The sequence below is a fragment of the Equus caballus genome, unplaced genomic scaffold (genome assembly GCF_041296265.1).
Source record: "Equus caballus isolate H_3958 breed thoroughbred unplaced genomic scaffold, TB-T2T haplotype1-0000019, whole genome shotgun sequence".
NCBI classification, from domain to species: Eukaryota; Metazoa; Chordata; class Mammalia; order Perissodactyla; family Equidae; genus Equus; species Equus caballus.
The window spans coordinates 1,625,942-1,644,662 of NW_027222392.1; the positions used below are offsets into that span (position 1 = coordinate 1,625,942).

Genomic DNA, 18,721 nt, shown 5'->3' on the forward strand with positions numbered 1-18,721 from the left:
TGGAAGAATTCACCAGTGAAACATATGGCCTTGGGCTTTTTTTCTTGTTGGGAGGTATTTTATTACTAAAACAATTTCTTCACTCTTTTTTGTTCTGTTCATATTTTCAGTTTGTTCATTTTAGTCTTGATAGGTGTACGCTTCTATGAATGTATCCATTTCTTCTGGGGTATCCAATGCTGGTGTATAATTTTTCATAGTAGTGTCTTATGATCATTTGTATTTCTGTGATATTAGTTGTAATGCATCATTTTGTACATCTGAGTTTAACTCATTGATCTCTCTTTTTTCTTAGCATAGCTAAGGGTTTGTCAATTTTGTTTATCTTATCAAAATATGCTCCCATTTTTATTGTTCTTTTCTATTGTTTTTCTCTACTCTATTATATTATTTCTGCTCTGATCTTTATTATTTCCTTTCTTCCGCTAACTTTGGGCTGATTTTGTTCATTTTTGTTGTTCTTGTTCCTTGAAGTGTGAGGTTAAGTTGTTTACTGGTGATTTTTCTTCTTTTTTAATATAGGCACTTTTCATTATAAACATTCCTCTTAGAACTTCTTTGGCTGCATCTCATAAATTTTGGTATGCTGTTTCCACTTTTGTTTCAAGATCTTTTTAAATTTTCAATTTGACTTTCTTGTTTGAACCATTACTTGTTCAGGAGTGTGCTGTTTACTGTTCACATTTTTGTGAATTTTCTAGTTTCCTCCTTTTGTTGACTTCTAGTTTTATGCTACTGTGGTTGGAAAAGATACTTGGTATGATTTAAACCTTCTTATATTTGCATCTTCTGTGACTTAATATTTGACATGTCTTGGAGAATGTTCCATGTATGCTTGAGAACAAGGCGTATTCTATTATTGTTGAGTGGAATGTTCTGCAAATGTTTCTTATATCAATTTTGTCTAAGGTTTCATTAAAATCCAATGTTTCCTTGTTGATTTTCTGCCTGAATAATTTCTCCATTGTTGAAAGCTGGGTATTGAAGTAGCTACTACTATTATATCATTGTCTATTTCTACCTTCAGATCTGTTAGTGTTTGCTTCATATTCTTAGGTGTTCCGATGTTTTTTGTGTATATATTTACAATTGTTACATCTCTTGATGAGTTGACTTCTTTACCATTGTATAATGATCTTTGTCTCTTGTTACAGTTTTTGTCTTAAAGTCTATTTTGTCTGATATATGTATAGCTACCCTGCTCTCTTTCCAGTTGCATGGAACATATTCTGTCCTCCCATGACTGTGATCCTTTGTGTGAACTCAAAGCTGAAGTGAGTCTCTTGTAGGCAGCATACAGTTGGTTCTTTTTTTTAAAATCTGTTCAGGTACTCTATGCCTTTTGATTGGAAAATTTAATTCATTTACATTTAAGGAAATTATAGATAAACGGAGACTTACTAATGCCATCTTATTAATTTTGTCTGGCTGTTATGTGGTTCCCTTTTTCTTTTATTTTTTCATCTTTCATTGTGGATAGATAATTTTCCATAGTGGCATTCTTTGATTTCCTTCTCTTTATCTTTTTGTATCTACTACAGGTTTCTGCTTTGTAGTTACTTTGAGGCTTACACAAATCATCTTATAGACAGAACAGTCTATTTTAGACTTAGAAAAATTTTGATTGGCTCACACACAAAATCCGTACCCTTTTATGCCTCATAAATTATCTTTGCATACCTCTTTTTATATTGTGTATCCATTAACAAATTATGGTAGCTATAATTATTCTTAATACATTTTTTCCTTTAAGTCTTATACCAGAGTTAATTGATTAAAACAACACCATATTACAGTGTTAACATAATCTGAATTTGATTATATACTTAAATTTATTAGCATCTTTTATGTTTTTATTTTTTTTGAGGAAGATTAACCCTGAGCTAACTACTGCTGGTCCTCCTCGTTTTTGCTGAGGAAGCCTGGCACTGAGCTAACATCCGTGCCCATCGTCCTCTACTTTATATGTGGGATACCTACCACAGCATGGCTTGCCAAGAGGTGCCATGTCCACACCCAGGATCTGAACCGGCAAACCCTGGGCAGCCAAGAAGCAGAAAGTGCAAACTTAACCGCTGCACCACCAGGCCTGCCCCAACATCTTTTATGTTTTTATGTCTTACTGTTACAAATTAGTTTTCTGGGTTGGCAGATTGATGGTGCCCATAGGCAGCACTACTGTTGGAGTCCTTGAGCCGCTTGGTGCTGGAGTGTGTCAAAAAGTTGGAATTATGGAACTCAGCATGGCACTATGGCCCACCAAGACCCTGGGTCAGCAGGTGCCTTTTTGGAGCCTAGCTTTATGATGTTGACTAGGAGCCTGAATCAACAGTAGTCACTCAGGGCCATGGAGATCAGCTAGTGCTGTGATATGTCAGGAGCCTGGGTTTGCTGAAGCCTGCTGGTATCCTCCTGGAGCTATGGGAGAGAGACAGTGCTGGGATTCTGGGGCCGCTGGAGAAAGGTGTGGCTGTGGGAGCTGGCAGATGCTGCAACAGATTGGAAGCCTGGGTTCATGGGAGCCTTCAAGGGGACTTGAAGCAAGAAGCAGCCTGGAGCTACAGGAGCCACTTTTGGCCATCTTTTTGAGCCACGTTTTGAAACATCTGGGGCTCCTGGAGGTGGCCAGCACCTGAGTCAGCCAGGAACCTGAGTTCACATGGGATCTCTGAGAGTCTAGAGTCAATGAAGCCATCTGCAGCCATAGGAGCTGCCTGTAGCTCTTGGACTCAGTAGGTACTGGCTTGTTCTGGAGTCTGGGTTCAAGGGATGCCACAAGGAACTTGGTGCCACAGACATTGTTTGGAGCCACTGGACACGGTGGGTGCCATGAAGTTGCACCCAGTTTCATACAGGCCTGCAAAGAGTCACCTATGGCTGCAGGTGTTGGCCAGGTTCTGGGGGTGGTTGGCTCTTGGTTCCACAGTGAAATTGGGCACTCACTTCATCCACCTTCTCCTACGGGGAGGGTACCTCTGTCTGTGCTGGGCTACTTTGGCTTGCAGGAAGGGTAATGGGGGTAATAGGAACCTATCTTTCCTCCCCTCCTCAATACATCTTTCGTTATGTCTGTGCTTTACCCAAGTGCTGTTATTCCTTATCTGGAATTTTGGCTCTTGTGAAGGTATTTTCATGTGCAGATAGTTCAAATTTATGTGTTTTTTTGTGGGGGGAATAAGTGGTGGAAATTCCCTTGGAGCTATTTTGCTGTCATTGCTCAAGAAGTGCCATGTGTGCCTCTTTACTCCAAACACTTTACTAGTGTTTTAGTTAAAAGCTTATAACCTGGTTCTAATCATGAGAAAACCTCAGAGGAATCTAAATGAATGGACAGTCTACACAATTAACTGGTCTTCACTCTTGAAAATGTCAAACTCAGAAGAATAGAAATGTTGAGAAACTGTTAAAGATTAATGGAGATAAAAGGTCATGATGGTTAAACATACTGTGAAATCATTTTGGATCTTATAATAAAATAGCTGTAGACATAGACACCATTATAGATGTAGTATAGACATACCCACCAAAGATAAAATAATATAGACACAAAAGGCATTGTTAAGACATTTGACAACAATTGCATAGGGTACAGAGATTATAGAATGTAATACAGAGTATGTAATATGAGATTTTGTTTATGCAGATCTAGTCTGTATTTGAAATTTTGTTTAATTTTGTTAGTTTTTTATCAAGCTGATTAATTGTATCTTAGAACCATATGAATACTATTTCATTCCTGTTTATGCCATTTGCTTTAATTCATTTCAAGGATATGCTGTCATAGTTGTATCTTATTACTGGGTTTTCAAGAAGGGACATGCTGTAACTTACTTTGCGTTCTCTCTCTCCTCAGATTCCAAATCTTCAAAACAAGATGTGTGTTTAGCATTTTCTTTCCAGTCAAAAAATAGTTGCAAAGAATTTTTTCCATTATTTGTGGATTCAGGACTCAGAGTTCAAGATTAATATTCTTGCATTCTGTCTGATGTCCAGTGCCTGAAAATAACTGTCTTCTATATTTTATTTATTTCCTGATTTGTATTGGAAGACTAGTCTAGCATTATGGTACTATTTGCATTGACATGACTAGATGTGCAATTTTCTGTTTTGATATTAAAATGTTTTGTTCACAATAGAAAAAAAAGGCATGCAACTAAAATTAAGCAAACCATATTTTGGTTAAAAGGACAGATTTAAAACAGACATTTTTCTATGCTTCCTCCCCCAAATGATTAAATGATAGTGAAGTTATGAAAAATGTTCACTTTCACAGAAACTACAACAGAGTAGAAGAAGGAACTGTAAATGGGAAAAACCAGTTATTAGGTATAATGGGAGAGTTTGTTCAAAAGAGAGTTAAAACTATAAGTCTACTCTCCACTTGAAGAGTCTGGAAACGACAGCAATTCCTGGCAAAAGTAGTCGACTGTAGAGTCTGAAGAATTTGAAGGAGAGATTAGCCCTGGAAACATCAGGCACTGGAAAGAGGGACGTAAGGATGAAAGATATACATAAATGGGTGTCTTTATTTAATATAGACGTTACTCATTTTTAAGCCCTTAATTTACTCTCTAAAATTCAGGTAACCTGTCTTACACTAAGATGAAAGAATAGTGGGTATATTTTACTTCTGGAGAAACTGATTGAAAAATTGCTATTTGTAACCTTTTGAAATCTCTGTATTCCTTCTCAATGAAGCTCAGCTATAGATAAAATCAGTCTATGCACTTGAGACTGCAAATAAAATTCCTTGCTCTTAATAATGAAATTAGAGAATAGGATCATCAGGTGGGTGTGCTAAGTCTCTAATTTGAAAGATGGAGAACAAAATCACAGTAATATTAACAGAGGGAAAAGAATTAAAAACCAGAAACATTGCAGAAAGGAAAGGAAAAATTGAAACACACAGTAAAATTCTGATTGAAAAGGCTAAAGGATAATTCATCCAAAGACAACCATATAAAAAGTTATTAATATTTGAAAGTATAATAGCAGAGAAAAAAACATTTTCATAAAAAAGATGGAAGAACAGTTGTCAGTTGTGACAACTTTCATCAAAAGTTAAAATAAGTAACATATTTAAGGTCAGAGGGAAATGATTAGAAAATAATACCAATTCAGAAATTCCAAGGAATAAATTTTCTGAGAGAGCAAAGAGGAAGAAAAGTGAAGGATAGTATCAAATAAAAAATTGTAAGATAACTCATCAGAATGAAGGAAATGAGTTTAAAAAGTGAAAGGATCTATTTTCTCAGAAGAATAAGTTATAAACGAAAACATTACACCATGGTACATTTTTGTGAAATCTTTGAGCTCGAGAAACAAAGAGACTACCTTCAGATCATTCAGACAGAAAATAAATAATAATATGAACATAAAATTATGGCAAATTTTAATCAGTAAGGAGGAGGGAAGAAATAGAAACATCCTCAAATCCTAAGGAAATCAAATTTCTGTTTCAGATTCTTTACCAGATCAAAGTGACAATCCTGTTGAATGCAGAATACTTGCATATCTGGAAAATGTATTGCTTTATTGTTTGTGTTTGGCTCTCCAACATGCAATGAAATGTTGCTGGTTATACTACTATAAATTTAAAATTTTTCTCTCTGAAATATTACAGCTCAAATATAATATCTTTATCTAAAAAATAATTTAACCCAGGAACACATGATAAAGGTTAGCATGAACGAAAACCGATTAAGTGCTAAATTAAAGAAGGAAATTTAGGCTTTAGAATACAAATATAAACCAAATACCTCTCTCACTTATACTACCTGCTTTGTCAAAATCGTCGCGAAACCCCCTCAGGAATAGTGACATGGCAACCTGTCCTTCACAGTCAGCTCTCTCTACAGAGTGGCCATGTTCCGATACAAGTTAATCATGCCACTTCTCTACTTTAAACCATCCGTGCTTTTCCTGTCACTCACACTAAAAATCAATCACTTCTCACGAACTGCAGTCTCCTCTGATTCAGCAGTCACTGTCTTGTTCACCCATTTTATAGTCTCTTGTTTACTGACTCCTCTGCCCTAGACTCTGAAGCTCGCCCATCACATCCCCACTGAGTGCTCTTTATACACCCTCTGCGAGTCAGACTCTCCCTGGGACTGCTCTCTCTGCTCCTCACACACCCAACTCTCTCTCCAATGTCCCTGTCTCTTGGTGAAAGAAAATGGCGTTCCAGCTTACCTTTGAGGTTGACTCACTGCATTGCTTTTAATGAAGTGGTACCAGTGAATGGGTCTAGCCCATAGTAGGTACTCAATAAATGATGAATGAAACATTTTAATGCTAGAATTAATTATAATCCTGTCCATAGATGTATAAACACTAAAAAATAAATGTATGATGTACTGATTGCACTAATTCCTCAGATTTATTATAGGCTGATTCCAATTAAGCAAGTCAATGAAGACAAATGTAACACTACTTTCCCTCTAGAATAAAGCAGATTGATACATTATAGTTCTTGGACAACATGCAAGCCCATGAGGGACTATCAGCAGAGGTAAAATAGACAAGCTATTCAGGTCCCCCGTTTCTCCCTAGCAAGACGTCAGTGAAGTCAGAGTTTTGAGATTCAATTGAATTTTCAGAGGAATCAACACCTGTAATCATCTCCCATTGAAATGAGAATTTATAATATCCTTCTGTCCTCGTGATGAGCAGTATTTTCACTAGAAGCAAACTTCAGAAGACTGCTGGAACTTCTGTGTACCAGAATTGGTGGTATATTCTTAAATAATCTTCCGAAGAAAATTCATTTTAGCTTTAAAAGATTTTAGATTTAAAATTTTGTTTTGGATTTAAGAAAAAACAGTAGTTAAAATACTCATTTAAAAAATATGAAAACTATCAAATCTAAAGAGATCTTTTTATTCTCTGTTTCACAGATTGTTCAGTTTAACAATGCCAGCTTTCTGGGGTGAGTCTCAATGGGAAACCATATAATTTGTTCTTTACTTTAGAATTAAAGAATCATGACCTACCAAGTATGATTTTCAGTAATTTAATTATAACATTTTGAGAGTATATATGACAACTATCAGATTTTATAACGGTTAACAATGTATTTTATCACTTAGTGCATTAAGCTGAAAGTGTGTTAAATGTTAAATAAAATCACAACAATCAATGGGAAGTAGATAGTAAGTAATGAAGGATGAAACTCAAGATGAAATTAAAAGTAACAATAGTAAGTGTTTAAAACAAAGGCATGCAATACTTTTCAGCCTCTAAAATATTAGTGGCATAAATATTAGACAGATAGAATCTTTAACAACTCTATCTTTGAGGCAATACTTTCTGCTCATTTTATCTCTCTCACGCTAGAAGTGACAGATATGATGTCTATTTTGAGCCTTAAACTTTTTTTTTTGTTGGTGAGGAAGATTGGCCCTGAGCTAACATCCATTGCCAATCTTCTTCTACTTTGTATACAGGATGCCACTGCAGCATGGCTTGATGAGCAGTGTGTAGGTCCGTACCCAGGATTGAACCTGTGAAACTTGGGCCACCGAAGCAGAGCATGTGAATTTAATCACTACGCTACCAGGCCAGCCCCAAATTTGGGATTTTTTTATCATTCACCGAAGGGCTGTGATACTATAAGAGAAGAATTCACAGTATTTTTACAGAGATAGCAGCAGAGATATATTAAAACTAATTTTGTCATTATAAATGTATATTTTAAATAACCCAAAAGAGTTTTACATTTTAGCTGCGATGCATTCCAAACTTTTTTGTTGTTATTTTCATTAAAATATCTGGACTTGTTTCTCTAATATATTAAAATTATTTTATATTACTACTTTTACAAATCCAACACTAATATTCACTCAGGAGTTTTCCATTATCCATCACCATGGAGAGAGATTGAGCATAAAATTTAGGGGCATGAGAATAAAGACAGGGTGTGGGAGGAAATACTCTATAGTACAGTCTTAATATTAATATTTTGCTAAATTTACATGAACGTTGCTGAGTAAAATCTGTACAAACAGAAGACACTAACATGTCATTGCAAAAGGAATGGACACCCACATGCTTTCATCAGACTAAGACTATCTGAACATATGAAATTTTAAAGACTGCATACGAAGTAACTCCAAATATATGTGGTGCCTTATACCCGCCACAGAATTGCATTAATTTTCTGTGAGGGAGAGAAGGAGATGCGGCAGGGGATTGGGTAGGGATGGATTTAAAGCTGTTCTAGTTGCAAGGTCATGAATTGTAGGCATGGGAGTATGGAAATTATGAAAGAGAAAAAAGAGCTGGTGGGAAAAACAATTTTAAACTTACTAGTTATGGGGGACGAAGTCACATGAAAGGGGGAATAATGAAGAAAAGTGAATAAATTGGTGAATAGGAAGCCAACAATCTTAGCTCATATGAAGTAGGATTTCTGATGCCTGCAGTCACCAGGCTATGTGTCAAATGAGAAAAAAGTGCAGTTAGCTCAATCTCTTATTAAAATTTTAAATATGAGAACATCTCTAAGCTGAGTCTTTGGCAGAGAATAAGTAGGTTAAAGATTTTATGGAATATATTGAGGAAGGTCTGTAAGAGTTCATTTTTTCTAAGGGTTGTTCAACTTCTTGGAAGGTGAGCTGAAAGTGAGATTGTGTCAGTCATGGGATAGGATGTATGGACAGGAAGACCGGGAAACAACTTAGCGGTCGTTGGTTTGTCAATTTGGGTTTATTGAGAAACATGGAGAGGATACTCTGTTGTTCGAGTTTTGTTAAGGTAAGTTGAAATTTTCAGTCTTTTGTCATCTTTCACAGGACACATTTAAACAAAATAATAATGACATGTATTTTAACTGAAAATAAAGTGGTTCAATAAAGCAATATTACTCACATAATGCTTGGCGATTAATACGCTGGCTAGGAATTAGATGGAAGTAATGTTTACGGTAAATATGCCGTGTGATTGCCGTATGGAGATACACAGTATATGCTCAATATTTAAAGTCTTGATATTGTTGTTTTAATCCTCTATCCTTTTTTTTATACAGGTTATGCCTCTAGTATTGACAAATCTCACGTTTGTGACAGAATATATCCTCACAGGATTTTCGACCAATAAAAATATGTACATTTTGCATTCAGTGCTCTTCTCCTTGATTTAATTCTATGCCCTCATGGGAAATGTCTTCATCATCAGGATCACAACTTTGGACCAGCATCTCCACACCTCTGTGTACTTCTTCTTGAAGAATTTATCCTTCTTGGATCTCTGCCTAATATCAATCACAATTTCTACATCCACTGCCAACTCTTTGATTCACATTAACTACATCTCATTCCTTAGCTGTGTTGCCCAGGTCTTTCTCATGCTTTTTCAACAACCACAGAGCTGCACTCCTCACAGTGCTGTGCTTTGACCACTATGGTGGCACCTTCCATCCCCTGCACTATGAAGTCATCATGAACAGGGATGCATGTGTTCAGTCAACCACTGTGTCTTGGCCGGGTGGGGAAATGAGTGCTGTGATGCACACAGCAGGTACCTTCTCCTTATCCTATCATGGGTCTAATATATTCCATAAGTGCTTTTGTGACATCTTGCAGTTATTGGCTATTTCTTGCTCAGAAAATTGAATAAGAGAAATTTTTCCTATCCTCATTTGAGTGGTGTTGAGTATCTGCTGTTTTATTTTCATCATCGCTTCCTACGTCTGCATCTTCTCCACTGTCAGGAAGATCCCCTCAACAGAAGCTTCAAAAGGCTTCTCCACCTGCCTTCCTCATCTGATGCTGGTTGTATTAATTATCTCCAGTGGATTCTTTGCTTATCTGAAACCTACTTCAGTGACTTTTATTTCAGACCCTATGATTTCTATGTTCTACACTGTGGTGACCTGAACATTTAATCTCATCTGGTATAGTCTAAGAAATAATGACGTGAAAATGTCTCTGGGGATATTATTAAAGGAAATTTTTACCAAAAAGTAAAAAGTATCTCTTCGTTTGTTGCAATAATAGATGCCATCTAAAATTATACACACATTATTTCTTGATATTTTTACTTCAAATCTTTTTAAGACAATTTTTAGAGCATTTTTAGGTTTACAACAAAATTGAGAGGAATGTATAGAGATTTTCCACATAACCTGTACCCCTACACTTGCATAGCCTCCCCCATTAGCCATATAGCCCACCAGAATCATTCATGTTTTACCAGAAAGATTTATATTAATATCTCATAATTACCCAAAGTCTGTAGTTTACACTAGGGCTTCTCTCATAGTGTTGTACATTCTATGGGTTTGGACAAATGTATAATTGCATATATTTATTATTATACCACCACACAGTATTTTTAGTACCCCCAAAATCCTCTGTGTTCTGCCTATTTATTTCCCTCTTCTCCGTCTACCTCTGGCAACCACCCAATTTTTACTGCCTCCATAGTCTTGGCTTTTCCAGAATCATACAATATACATTTTTAGACCAGCTTCTTTTACTTGGTACTGTACATTTAAGCTTCCTCCATGTCTTTTCATGGCTAGATATCTTAATTCCTTTTATCAGTGTATTCACTTATTCATCCACCTTCTCAGAGACAGCTAGGTTTCTTCTAAATCGTCAATCAAGAATGAAGCTTCTATAGACATCCTTGTGCAGTTTTACATATGTAAATAAGTCTTAATTTCCTTTGGGTAAAAACCTATGAGCATGATTGCTGGATAATATGGTAAGAGTTTATTCATATTTATAAGAAACCACCAAATTTTCCTCAAAATGGCTGTACTCTTCTACATTCCCACAAGTAATGTACTAGAGTTTCTGTTGCTTTGTGTTCTGGACTTTGGCCATTCTAACAGGTGTTTTTTTTAATCTCATTGTTTTAATTTGCAGTTTCCTGATGATGTGATTTATGGAGCATCCCAAATGTTTATTTGATATCTGCGAGAAAGGGCCAGAGACCTATTTGAAGAAATAATGGCTAAAATTTTCCCGTATTTGAGTAAAAACATGCATATGTACATCCAAGAAATTCAATGAACTCAGGAAATACACACAGAGATCCATTTAATTGAACATTTGAAAGACAGAGAATCTTGAAGACAGCAAGAGAAAAAAAACTCATTGTGTGAAAGGGAATCTCAAAAAGATTATCATTAAATTTCTCAGCAGAAATCTTGCAGGCCAAAAGCCAAAGTCATGACATATTTAAAATACTTACTGAAAGAGAACAACTGCCAATTGAGAATTCTACATATAGTAGAACTGCCTTTCAAAGTCATGGAAAAATTAAGACATTGCCAGATAAACAAAACCTGAGGGAGTCCATTACCACTAGATATGCCCTACAAGAAAGGATGCTAGGCAGTATTTTAAAGCCATATGAAAATAAGAACTTCTCCAGTAAAGGGAAATATATGCATAAATATAAAAAACCACTCATTTTCTAATTTTTGCTGATAGTTCCAGTTTTTATTCTTCCACAAAATTTAAAAGACAAAAGCATAATTGTAAGTCTATGTTAATGGGTACATGATATATAAAGATGCAATTTGTGACATCAATGACATAACATGTGGGAGCAGAGGTGTAAATAAGCAGAGCTTTTATAGGTGATTAAAATTAAATTGGTATGTGTTTATAATGTATTGTTAAAATTTAGGAAACATCCTAAATATATATAAATAAATTTAACAATATGTAATATTAATTACAATATAAATATAACAATATGTAATCTCCATGGCCTAATCAAAGAATTTCTCACATCATCCAGAGTAACAGGCTTCTCTCTACCCAGGAATTTGCCATCCCTGCTATGTATCAGAGCCCACAGTGCATCTTCCATCTTTCCTTTATTTAAATTGAATTTTTACTGGGGCAACCTTCCCCAAAGCTGTGTTAGAAATTTAACCGCACCAGAAATAAGAGTTTCTACTAATCTCAATTCTCATCAACACTTAGCATTATCCTTCATTTGAATTTATCTATTCTGAGGTGTATGTGTATGAGTGTGTAAGTATGTGCATGTATGCATGCATGTTAGTGTATGTGTGTAGTGGCAGTGGTGTCATATTGTGGGTTTAGTTTGTACTTCCTGATTTCCAAAGAGATTTAAAACTTTTACATAGGTTTATTGGCCAGGGTACTGTTCTCTGATTTGAAATGCCTGTTGAAGTTTCTTGCTCATATTCTCTACTGGGTTATTTGAATTTTCTTAATGATTTCTAAAAGTTATTTGTTTATTCTTAATATGACCACTTTATTACTAATATTATTATTTGCAAATATCTTTCTTTACTATGTGACTTGCTATTTCATTTTCTCATGGTGTCTTTTAATAAAAATGGTTCTTATTTTTCTGTAATCCAATTGATCAATATATTCTTTTTATGGTTAATACTTTCTGTGTCCTGTTTACAACATTTAGGCCTAAATGTAATCAAGAAATGATTATCCTATGATAGTTTGTGTAAGTTTATTTTAAATTTCACATTAAGTTTTACAATATAGCTGGAATCATAAATTCTTTTGCATAGTATGAAACAGAGTTAAAGTTTGCTTTTTTATAGCATCATTTATTGAACTGGTCTGCAGTATTGTCTTTCAAATAAATGAAGTGTAGATGTATCTTTATTCTGTTCTTTTAGTATTTTTTATTATCCTTGCCTAAATACCATGCTGCCTCAATTATGGAAGACCTATAATAGTTTCTTCTTTTTAATAGATGCATTTAGAGGCTATGGAGTTTTCTTTAGTGTGCCTTTATCTGAATCCATCCACATACAACCACCATCAGGTAGATGATACCTGGATACTGACTATCTGTCTATCTATGTACCACTCATCTATCTGTCATCTATCTGTCTTTCTCTCTCAACTTGGCTGCAATAATCTCATCATGTTTTAATAAATTAAAATTGTATTGTTACTCAGTTCAAAATAGTTTTAAAGTTCCATTGTCATTTCTTTACTTATAGATGAGTTAGAATTCAAATGGTTAATTTCCAAATATATCAGGATTTTCAATTTATTGTTTGTTATTGATTTCTATATTAATTTACTACACTATGTACATAATGGCTTTTGGGAATGTGCTATGAATTACTTTACAGGCTGACATATGTTCAATGGTAGTAAATGTTTATGATCACTTGAAAAACTGTAGAACACGTATATGTAACACCTATGACATATATAACATGTATGTGTAACATATGCATCATGTATATATATTTTCCTAAGAACTGAAAAAGACACATAATTTTTACAAAAATTTGACTGTTTACTTTGCCACAGGAAAGCATCAAATATGTCAGATATTTTATATCATAAAATCATCACATTAATATTATCTCTGAACATAATAATATTAAGCTAGAAACTAACTGAAATGTAATTAGAAAAATACATATTTGGAAATTAAAATGAAAAATTCTAGGTAAGACATAGGTCAAAGAGTATCTTAGTGGAAATTACAAAGTCTAACTAAATTAAAAGAAAAACACTACATTTGAAAATTAGTGAAAAAATTTTGATGGCCCACTATGTATCTATTTTTTAAAAAGAGAAAAACAAAAGCAGAATAATTGTAAAGAAAGTAGAAGGACAGAAATACAAAAAAGAATGGGAATTTATGAAAAGGCAAATATACCTAAGATAGTATACCAACTATTACTTTTTTGAAAAAAACTAATAAAATTGAGAAAATTCTTGCAAATTCTGAAAAAAATGAATTGTCTAACTCTATTGTGTTCTAATTATTTTTGTCTACTTGACTTGTAATTTACAGAGATCATTTCATCTCTTTAATGATGAATTTATCTCTTTGTTCAGTCAGAGTTAGTCAACATTACTATCTTCTGAATATTCTTTATTCTTATGTTAACCACAGGGTTATTATTGCATATTCGATAAGCAGAGACATTATTAACTAGTTTGAAAAAGAGAGTTGTCAGGTGATAGAACTTAATCCAATCAAGGGTAAACATTTTTAAAAATGACAGCCGCTACAATAATACAAATCAATATTCAACTCAAGATAAAGTTACGCACCCACACGCTTTGGTTTTCTAAAATCTTAGTACGTATCTAACTATTAATAATAAAACTGTAGTTAAAGTTATTCAACAAATGATTTGTAAGACTTTCCAGATTATTTTAAAATCCTGGTGTGGTATTTAATTTGTCGTGTCTATCCACAGCTAAATAAATCCTCTCTCGGATCTGTTTAACTTTGGAAATCGTATCAAGCGCTATCAATGACTTTCTCATTAAATTGTTATTTGTTAGGTGACTCTAGATTAAAAAACTATATAATGTCTCTAATATCAACAAACTTGTTCATGATGCCAAATTCAATTGCATTTGCTACTGAATTTAGAAAAACTACATGCAGCATATTTCTCACCCTTATAATTTTGGTTGAGCACTTTATATTCTCATTATCTTTATTATCCACTTAGTCATAATTGCTTATTTTAATGTCATATTTAATTAAGTGAAGCATAACATCTCAACGCTGACATTGTGTGGGCTCAGTCACCAGGCCGCTTTGATTTAAAACCTAGCTTTGCACCTAAATTACAAATAACCCATATGTGCTTCCATTTTCTCTTCAACAAAGTGAAGATGATGATATAAAATTTAGTACACTAATGAGTTAAATTTAGGTTAAGAACGTGTCTGGCACAAATCAAGTGTTATAGTTTTGTTAGTTCTCATTGTTAATTGATGCAATTAATGTTTTTGCCAATGATAATCAGTCACTGTTGAATTTAATAAACTTCCACCATTAAATATAAGTAAAATCCTATAGAGTCAGTGCAAATAAAGATCTGCATCCCCTGTTCCAAGTCATGGTTATGGGCCATTTTCATCCAAAAGAGCTTTCCTTGTGTCCACGAGTTACCCTGTGCCAGCAGAGACCACAGAGCCTGGTCAGTGCCTTCCTGGAGCATCCTCATTAACGCACGTTTCTCTGCTCTGGTTTTCTTACTCTGTGTCTCAGAGCCTAAGTTCCATGAATGCTACAGTTTCCACAAAGGACGGCAAAAGGATTAACCGAGGGGACCATAGGTCAGCCACTGCATCATTGCTATAGAGCATGAGATATTTGTCAGCTGTTGTGTTGACTCACCTGTGAAATAACCATATACCCACCTTGATTCTAGATCTCAGGACACCTCTGTCCAGGGGACATGCGCGGTGCCTCACACACAGGAGCAGTGGTGGCTGGGCTCATGGTTTGATGGACTGGCACTGCAGTGCTGAAACCTCTTGATGTCTTTGGGAGAGCTGGTGGTACCATGAGGAGGCAGGACTTCTGGAGGACTGATTGGAACAGACCCTGAAAATCAGAATGGACAATGGCAGTAGCAGGGAGTAGGGTGGTGGAGATTCCTCTCTATGGTAAGGGAGGTCATGGTCAAGAGTCAAGGACTTTAGGTAGCATTTGAAGCGGTAGCAACTATTTACAATCTAGTATTCTCGTTATTCTATAGTTAATTGGGTTATTCACATTAGTACTTACTAGTTGAGTATAAATGCTATCCCCTGTGAATTCCCACTCCTCAGAGGAAGTGAAGTACATAACAGTGAAGGATAAAATTTTACTTTAGAGGTAGAAATTAAAAGTACTGTAGATGAAAGCATGGGTGCAGTAAAAAGATGAAAGATCATTGGATATTGCACATCAAAGCAGTAGTAACAAATGATTTTATTGATTGGAGGTGAAAATCAGACTGTGAGGAAACCCTGCACAGCAAACATGTCAGCAGAAGGAATGGTATAGAGGAGTTATGTGTATTTGTATTCTACTTTGAGACTTGTTCCTCCAGGAGATACCTCGTGCAGGTGTCAGTGTAAACCCTCTGCTCCCTAGTGGAAGTGCAGCTCAGGAAGCACGAATCTGAGCTTCCACCACTAGGAAACCCTGTTACCGGTACATTCAAATCCTACATAATAATTGGAATTTAATTTGATTCAAGTCCTTGGATTCCTGCAAAAGTCATACATAATAAATAACAATGGAAGCACGATAATTTGGGATAAGATTTATTGCTTTATTTAGTACAATAAGAGTTTTAATAATCAAATAAAACTTTACACTTGAAGATAAGCCTCATGAAAGTGGTCTTGCTGATCAATTTAGGGGACTCTCCAAACTCTGTAACTATTATTGAAGTTTATATTTTTGTTTTGTTTTTCTTGGAGCTGATAGATGCCTCACATAGAAATGAATTTACTGCGCTGCTTTTAGCTGAATGTGTTTCCTGAGGCCTGTTTTCCCTGCTGTGGAAATACTGCACTCGGCTGATACAAAGACCTTCTCATCGGATATGCCTTGTAGTTACTGATAACACCAGTTGTATGAACAACCTGAATGTTTGAACTGGCCTGATAATCACCACACTTCAGTATCCTTGGGCAGAATGCCTCCCAATGGACAGTAACGTGAAACAGGTGAAAGCAGATTTTTATTTTCTAAATAAATCCAATTGAGTCACTAACAAATGTTTTCTTCTTAGGTGCCACTTAGGAATCTTCCACCTTGGCTGTGTTATTCCAGTCCTGAAACCATGTAGACAATTTGAGGTCAGAGCATGTATCTCTCACCCCTCACTGGGCATAGTAAAAACACTACGCACTACTCAGATAGAGACTAAAAACGCAAAGTGAGATTAATAAAACTTTTTGAAAATTAAGTTTCTGAATAATAATCCTGGAGCTCCTGAAGCTAACAAGCTGACTGATGATCACCTGGAGCTCCTCTTAGAGTTTCTGTCTCCTGAGTATTCCTTCCCAGACTAACAATGCTGAGCACGGTGGAGAACACCTGAAAGGCAGACATGTGATGCAAGTAGGTATCCTTTGGGAACCTGAGGAGGCCAAAAATGAATGTAGCTCTGAGACTGAGAAAATCAGAGACCCCAAATTACCTGCAGGAGAAACATTTTAAGAAAGAAGCAAGGGAGCTGGGAGGAGTCGGAGTAATTGAGAAGTGAGAGGTAGAACTTGACCCATCACGTGACCCTGAAGAACTTCTAATATTTGAATTAGGTAATTCTATCCATCTGCTATCAATCAGTGTTTTCAAAGAACATGGTAATAAAACATTGAAAATTTAGCTGGTGAGAAAGATCAATTTGATTGGAAAGACTCCCTTTTGAAAAATAGATTATGAATTCCTTCCTCATTCTTCCTATGCGTATTCTTTTATATTTGTCATTAATTGATTTTGAATATTATGCAATGCTTTAAGCAGGAACCTTTATGTATAATGGCTAAGAACACTGTCTTGAGGATTATTTACTTTCTGTTTCCATTACATCCTACAAGTCTGCAGAGGCTTTTTAAAGGAAACTTTTATTATGCATTTGACTCTGTCAATTATATACCAGTCAGAATTTTTCATACAATTCTCCCTCTATTTACCTAGTTAAAAATCTACAAAATGACAGTAAATCTGCCTCATTGTTATTTGTAAGGCTTTTGCATCAAACAATTCTATAGACCTGGCTATACCTTTTTTTTTAATTCAGGAGAAAAAACTAAGTCAAAAGATATAAAGAAAACTAAATTTTATAATACAAAAGCTTATAAGAGAATTAAGAAGCAAAAGAAATAAACAAGAATGCTTTATGAACAAAACAAGAATAGGAGGTAAAACTTAGTGGAGGATTAAAAGTAATTTTCAAAGGTTAATAAGCCAAAAGAGAAAATCAGAGTTGATTGAAAGCCCAAATACATAAAGTGATCCTGGGTTCCCTAGGAAGGGCACATTCAGCCTGTCTAAACATTATTATCTTTTAGGAAGCTTGTGTTTAAGGTGAGAACATCAAGGAAGACTTATGAACTCAGGGATCGTGATTTTTTTTCATCATAGAATTTTTTCTAAAGCTTTGTTCTTTGAGAACTTCCCAGGTATTTGAATTTACAACAATCATTCACTCTCAGGAAATACCCTTTATTATGGAAAGCTGAGGAGCTCACAGGCAGTGCTCTCTCAGGGTCACAGGGTAGAACAGTTGAGGGACAGTCCCGGACACACCATTAAAACAGAACTGAGGAAAGGATAGCACCTCTAAGCTCGTGGTCCTGCTTAGAAAGCTTAGTGGTGCCCAGCCGAGCTCCAATGTCAGGAGGCAGGAACATCCAGCCTTCCTTATCCACTCATACATTCATCCACTTATCCATTTGTCCATTCATTCACTCATCTGCAGGGCCCACTGACAGACACTGTGGGTGGTCAGAATGGCTGCAAGATGACCCCTGAGGTGGGCAGGTGAGAAACACATTCTGGCAGTTGGAGGAAGCAAGCCTGGGCAGCTCTTGAGGAGGGTGGAGAGTGTCACCTGCCCTGCCACACCCAAGCTCAGCATCCACAGTCTCCCACAGTCCCAGGCAGGGTCAGTGGTCAAAGCTGGAGCTATGGAGGCTGAGGATGTGGCTGAGGCTTGTGGGTATCCCTGGGTTTTGTCTCTGTCCACTGAGGACACAGCTGGTAGTGTCACCTATCAAGTCCCAGGTATGCCCTCACTGGGTTCCCTGAGCACCTGTCTCATCCAGGACAGGAGAAGCCCATGGGGCTCCTGCCTCTCTGAGTGCCTTTCAGGAATCTGTTCAATGCCCCCTGACCGATGGTGCCTCTCCACCCACCAAAACCAAGACCATAATCCTCTTTCAGATACATGGGTATGGGGAGCAAGGACCTGGATTTGGAATGTGCTGCCTCCCTG

The 18,721-nt window shown here is 35.9% G+C and overlaps 1 pseudogene; it reads left to right on the plus strand.

Moving 5' to 3' along the window:
- LOC138922910 (olfactory receptor 14A16-like) overlaps window positions 1–12,714 on the plus strand; it is a 120,730-nt pseudogene extending 108,016 nt beyond the window's left edge.
- The last annotated feature ends 6,007 nt before the right edge of the window (window positions 12,715–18,721 follow it).